Here is a 6,692-nt window from a genome sequence, read left to right as displayed (position 1 = left end):
TGTGTGTGTGGCCAGCTCAGCCCACCAGGGGGCGGGGCTGGCTGGCATGTGGTGCTGGGGATCGAAACCGCGGTCCCTGATGCTTTGCCAAGCTTGTTCCAAATAGGTGCTTTAGACCACTGAGCCATCTCTCCAGCCCCCATTAACACCTTTTGTCTTAAAAATAAACAGCATGTATGCCATAAATTCATTACCACTGTGCTAAACTGCAAAATATGTAGCATTTATTTTTTTAAATGTATTTGGTGTAGGGTCTCACTCCACAGCTCGAATTTATAGTGATCTTCCTGTTTTCAGCCTTCCCAGTGCTGAGATTATAGGCAAGCACCACCATGCCAGTTCTTGGTGGCCAGCTCAGCATGCCTGTGGTTTTTAACCCCAGTTCCTGTGCTTTCCTAGGAAGGCACTTAGCTTCTGAGCTATCTCACTGGCCCTTGTAGCAACTGTTATACAGCAATATATGTAAGTAACTAGTAAACTCCTCTCCTCCCATCTTTGGTTTAGAACCCATATCCTCTATTTTCTTAGCACCATGCATTTATCACATTGCTTCACAGCTGTTGCTTTTCTTGTGCCCCTGCACTGTAAGCTCTTGAGGACAAGCACTGGACGAAATGTTTCTTGTTGCTTGAGGGCAGATAGCAGGGCCTGCCAGTAGGAGGGTGCTGGGTAATACAGTATGTCTTGATTACTTTTTTTTTATTGTTGAAACAAAATACCCAGCACCCCAAATTAAGGAAGGAAAAGTTTATTTAGCTCGCAGTTTGTGGAGGTGTCAGCCAACAATCAGCTGGCTCCAAAGCAGGGTGGCACAGAACAGGGCCAAATAGTCCAAGGCAGCAGAAGACAGCAAAAGCAATAAGAGCAAAAGGGGAGAACAAGCACCTTTTACTCCCTTGTATTATAAGCAGGCAACCCCTTGATGTGGGCAGGCAATGTAGCACTCACGGACCCTGGCCCTCTGCTGAATCACTTAGTTAAACTTTTAAACTTAAGTTGACACAATGAACATCATTCTAAAGCAGTAAGGGCTTGTCCTTTTCACCCCAGAACTGCTGAGTTACTTAGTTAAACCTCTGGACTCCACAAGTTGACACAATGTATCAACCATAGCAGTACCTCAGGCTGGCTGGACAGGGTGCTCCTTTATATGAGCATCTCGAACATCTCAATGATAAAGGTAGTGGTTGATTTTGACAGTTTACTGTGTATTGGGCACTGAGATGAAGCCAGACATTAATATTTTCTTTTGTCCTTCTTTCCTCCCTCATGCCCTCCTTCCTCCTTTCCTGCCTTTCATCCTTTCTTTCATTTTCATTGCTAGGATAGAACCCTATGCACGTTAGAAAATCGCTCTACCACTGAGTGACACCCAGCCTCAAAGATGAATAGTCTTAACCAGTTTTGCACGATGATTCTGATCCATAGACACGCTTGGACCCATTAATCCTGCACCACCTGAGATAATCTAAGGAAAATTGCATCCACAAGATCGTTACACTAACTAAAAACTGTATAGCTGCAGATTTTATACTGCAGACATACCGAAAAGTGTGCACATCTTCAGTGTAGATTTTCATGTATTTTGCTAAATGAAGCTATCTCTACAGCCACCAAGAGAAGGAACATCGCCAGCCTCACTTGGGTGTCTTCCCACTTCAACCGCCAGAACTCTAACCACTACCATAGCCCCATTACTATCAGTTCTTATAAATGCTATCAGTCTGTACTCACTTGTCTGCCTTTATTTGTCTATACTTGTTTGCTTGCTAAGATCATACTTTCCAATTGCTAAAACTTCTAGATTAAATTTATAGAACAATGGCTGATGACTAGGATTCTGAAAAGCTGTCCTGAGAATTATTTTTGGATTTTCCTAGCAATAGAATCACTTAACCTGAACAGGGAAGGGCCAAGGGGCGTGGTCAAAGACCAAAAACCGATATGGGGCGGGGTCTTAGCCGTGGGGGCGTGGTCACGATCCAGCCTTTGGATGGCAGTTGGCCCTGAGGGGCAGGGATGGGCGGGGTTTCCGGTCTGCGCCTGCGGAATCGCCGTTTGACCCCGGAAGTGTGGAAGCTCCGGGAGCTGTCACCGGGAACAGAGGCGGCGGCGGCGTTACAGCGCCAGTGGTGAAGCCGCCGAGGTGAGTGGCTGGTCTTAGATGGATGCAAGGCCTCAGGTTCGGGAAGAGCTGCGGCCGTGCTTCGGGCGGCCTTGGCACGCCCACCGGCCCGGTGTCCACGGCGGGGAGGAGGCTCGCGTTGCCTCGTGGCGCAGAGGCTGTGAGCCGCTGCACTCCCAGCTAGGCCGCCCCAGGGTCGTAACCCCGGAGCCCCACCTCCCACGCCCGGGGCTACGATTTCCTCGAGGTTCATTCATTCGTTGAACAAATAGTTTTTGAGCTAGGCACAGACCTAGGCGCTAGAGATTAGAAAGTGAGCGAGACTGAGAAGCTTCTGCGTTCATGGAGCTGACAGTCTGATGGGAGGAATCAGTCGGCGATAAATAAACGCACACGGTAATTAAAGATATGACGACAGTTGGAAGAGTGAATACTTCAGAGCGATTTCCGAACGTTTCAGAGGAGAGTAATGTTGAATGTAAACCCGAAGAGTGATAGCAGTCAGAAACTAAGGTAACAGTAGCTCTGGGAATGCTTGTAGACCATGTTATAGTTGGCGATTGTGCTGCACTTTCTTAAGAAAAAGCCCTTTTTTTTTCTTTTCTTTTTTTTTTTTACCGCTTTGCTTTTGCTTTTCTACACTACTTTGGGGTATAGTGGTGAGCACAGATATAACCAAGATTATTGTCCTCGTCTTTTTAAATTCCTACTCATGCTTTAGGCGAAAACTCAAATCCTATTTGACATCCTCCTTCCCTCAAGCCTCTTCTTTGTGTAAATACTACCTGATCTTCATCTATATAACAAACATCATCATGTTGATTTTTTGACTATTCGATTTGTATCTGTCATTTCTATAAAAACGATAAGCACCGTGAGTGGTTATTATTTGCCCACCTTACTAGTCTGCAGGTGTCAATACCAGCCACATAGTAAGTACTGAAAAGTCACTGAATATATGAGATAATTAATACAGTTCTGTGTGCTCTCCAGTCATTCATAGGAGGCCTCTCCTGCACCAGGTTATCATCTTTGTGTATTTAGTTAGTTAGAGATACGGACTCCCAAAATCTCTAAGTTGCCCAGGCAGATCTCAAATTAGCTCCTTCTGCCTCAGCCTCTTGGAGGGCTGGCATTGTATCCATCCACTACCTTGGCCTGATCATCAGCTCTTTTTGATCATGTCTCTCTTAAGTAACTTTTCTGTCTTCAAATGAAAGCCCAAAGATTTTAGCATAGCGCTGCAGCCTGTTTTTAAACTGGCTGTCTTGCGTATCCTACTTCTTCCCTCTTCACTTCCGTTGTCTTTACTCTGTGTTTTTAGCAACATTAAATGTATCATGCCTTTTGAAAGTCATGCTTCTTATGGCTCTGAGCCTCTGCTCATGTTTGTTCTTTGCTTGGAATGCCTAGTGTTTCCTCCCGTCCTTCAACATCCAAATCCTGTTACCTATTTCATCTTTATTCCTTTCTCCCTTTCTCTTTGCTCTAGTTTTGGCCATTTCCTATTACAGCTCCAGCATTACATGATGGTCGTTTACATGCCCAGGACCCAGAATGCTGAATAAAAGAAAATCAAGAGCGGTTATGGAACTGTCTCAAGGTCTTAACAAGTGCAGAAAAACATGGAGCCAGGTTTTAAAGCCAGGCTGTAGGACCAGAGAGCTGTCTTTAACCAATGCATCAGCCTTGCCCAGAACTGCGGGGGTTTTTTTGTTTTGGTTTTTTTTTCTTTGTTTGTTTTGGGTTTTTTTGGTCTTTTTGAGACAGTATTTCACTATGCAATTCAAGCTGGCCTTGAACTCACTCCTGTAGCCCATGCAGCCCTCAAACGCACAGCAATTTTCCGGCCTCAGCCTCCTGAGTGTATGCATTGTAGGCACTGGCTTGTAGGAGTGAACTTTTTCTCTTCCTACCCACTCCCCCTTTTCCCCCTTTTTCTTTTTTGTATTTTAGGGAAGGGTCTACAGGGTGTTCAGGGTCTCACTACTAGATCAGACTCATAGTGATCCACCTGTTTGCAGTTCTTGCCTCCCAAGAGCTGGGATTACAGGTGTGCGCCACCATGTCCAGTCTATTACCCCTTTTTTTGAGACAGGGTCTTGCTAAGTAGTCTAGGCTGGCCTCAAACTCCTGGAAGTCCCCTGCCTCAGTCTTCCAAGTGCTAGGATTATAGGCAGGAGTGAATTTTTTTTTTTTTTTAATTTTAGGGAAAGATTTACAGGGTGTTCAGAGTCTCACTACTAGATCAGACTCCCTCCCAAGAGCTGGGATTACGGGCATACACCACCACACCCAGTCTCAATTGCCATCTCAGCACAGCAGGCTGGAGGACCCTTGGCCCCTGCACCTGTTTGCAGGAGCTTTAATCCAAGGAGGGTTTTTTTGTTTTTGTTTTTGTTTTTTGTTTTTTGTTTTTGTTGTTTGTAGAACCAGGGATTGAACTCAGGCCCTTGCACTTGCCAGGCAAGCTCTTATTCTACTGAGCCATGTCCCCGGCCCCAGCTGAGCTATTTGGCCGGCCCTACAGGAGTGAATTTTTTCTGAAAGCAGGTGTTGTCTCTACCTGTCTGGATCTGGACTCAGGCCTTGAGTTTAAAGGATGAAGAACTGCCCCCTCCTTACGAATCTCTCCCTACCTTCAGGTTTCTCTCTCCCCCTGACACTCCCACTACTGTCTTTGGTGGATGCATCTGGAACAAATTAAACCTGTGAGTCATTTAGGCCTCTTTACTGGTGTGTAGCCCACTGGTGTCTCCAGCTGCCTCCCCCCCCAGAAGCACTAGGATTTAGGGGGAAGCATATTTTAATATTTTTAGCGTAAGATCCCCACATGCCAAGGTAGAAAGATTGGACAGGACATTTAACTTGGCCACTTCTGCATTTGTCTTGAGCAGGTCAGGACCCACACCCCCTTTGATATGTGAGCATAATAATCCTTGCCATTATGGATTGGAGTTTGTAAGAGGCCAATAAAATAGTAACTTGATTAAAAATAATATAGCCAGCCAGGGAGATAGTTCAGCGGCATAAGCACCTGCTTGGCAAGTGCAATGACCTGAAGTCGATCCTGGTACAACAAAAAAATAAAAAATCACATAGCCAGGCACAATGACATGTGCCTGTAATCCTAGCTATTCAGGGGACTAAGGAAGAAGGATCATTTAAGCCTAGGAGTTCAGTGCCAGCCTGGACAACATAGTGGGACAGTGAGACTGTGTCTCCCCTATCTTCTCTCCTCCCCTCCCCACCTCTCCCTCTATTTTACTCTCTCCTAAAGAATGATTTTTTTTAAATTTTTTTTTTATTTTAGCGAAGGGTCTACAAGAGTGTTCAGGGTCTCACTGCTAGATCGGACTCATAGTGATCCGCTTGTTTATCAGCCTCCCAAGTGCTGGAATTATGGGCTCATGCCACCATGCTCAGTCTCAATTGCCCTCTCAGCATGCCCTGGGGGCAGGGCCAGCACTGCAGGCCCGGGGATTGGGGATTGAACCACCAGCCCCTGGACCCCTGCGCCTGCTTGCGGGCGCTTTAATCCACTGAGCTATTTGACCACCCAGAGTGAATATTATCTATGCTTGGCGAAGCTATTAAATGAAAACTATCCCCAAGCCCTTCATTACTTTGCTTTACTTTTCTTTTTAGTCTTCCTTCCTGAGGAAGGAAGTGGTGCTTACCACTGAGCTATATCTCCAGCTTTTTTCTTTTTTTAATTTCCCTGCATTTTCATTTTGAGACAGGGTCTCACTAAGTTGCTTAGGGTGGCCTTGAACTGCTAGTCCCCCGCCATAGCCTTTCCTGTAGCTGAAGTTGCAGGCATGTGCTGCAATACCTGACTTTTTCAAGATATCTTTTGTGTAGAGATTCTAGAGCTAGAACAGGCCTTTTAAAGACTAGACAGGCTAGTTCTTTCTCATTACATCACTCTAGAGAAGGGATTGTCACAGTCTTTAAAACAGACCAGGAGCCAGACAGAGCGGTACCCAAGTGCAGTCGCAGCTACTGGAGAGGCAGAATCAGGAGGATCATTTGAGCTCAGGAGCTCAGGGCCCTCTGGAAGACCTTGTCTCTTTAAAAACATAACACAGCCTAGAACCTGTGTACATTGTCATTTCCATGTCCTATCCTCTGCCTTCTATTTCTTCTGCCGAGGGGATCTTTTCCCCTATTATGTCTTCATATCACCTGGGCCTTTCCTGTAATCTGAGATACAGCACACCTGGTAATATATGGCTGGCCTGCCTCTTGGCTTATCTGTGAGAGCTCAGGAAGTGACAATTTCCTCTCCTCAACCTTAATCTGTTGTCATTGAGACCATACTAGCCTTAAATAGCATGCCTTCTGAGTAGCCTAATTTACATCCACTCCATGACTTGGTCAACCCATGTATCCATCCTGTGGGACAGGCCTAGTGGTATTGTGAAAAGATTAGATTGGGAGACAGGAGACCTGGGGTCTATCATTTCCTGGCTTCTTTGCTGCTGCTGCTGCTGCTGCTGCTGCTGCTGCTGCTGCTGCTGCTGCTGCTGCTGCTGCTGCTGCTGCTCCTGCTCCTTCTGCTCCT

The 6,692-nt window shown here is 46.0% G+C and overlaps 1 protein-coding gene across 3 annotated transcripts in view; it reads left to right on the top strand.

The window, feature by feature from the left end:
• The first annotated feature begins 2,043 nt into the window (after positions 1 to 2,043).
• Ascc2 (activating signal cointegrator 1 complex subunit 2) overlaps positions 2,044 to 6,692 on the top strand; it is a 45,416-nt gene continuing 40,767 nt past the window's right edge. For all 3 annotated transcript variants that reach the window (XM_023711357.1, XM_023711356.1, XM_004628061.2), the window contains exon 1: positions 2,044 to 2,146. The gene's annotated coding sequence lies outside the window, so the exon portion shown is untranslated. The remainder of the gene's footprint in view (positions 2,147 to 6,692) is intronic.

The sequence above is a fragment of the Octodon degus genome, unplaced genomic scaffold, assembly GCF_000260255.1.
Source record: "Octodon degus isolate 3935 unplaced genomic scaffold, OctDeg1.0 scaffold00021, whole genome shotgun sequence".
NCBI lineage: Eukaryota > Metazoa > Chordata > Mammalia > Rodentia > Octodontidae > Octodon > Octodon degus.
The sequence above is the reverse complement of the archived record's forward strand: the minus strand, read 5'-3'. Positions and strand labels throughout refer to the sequence as shown.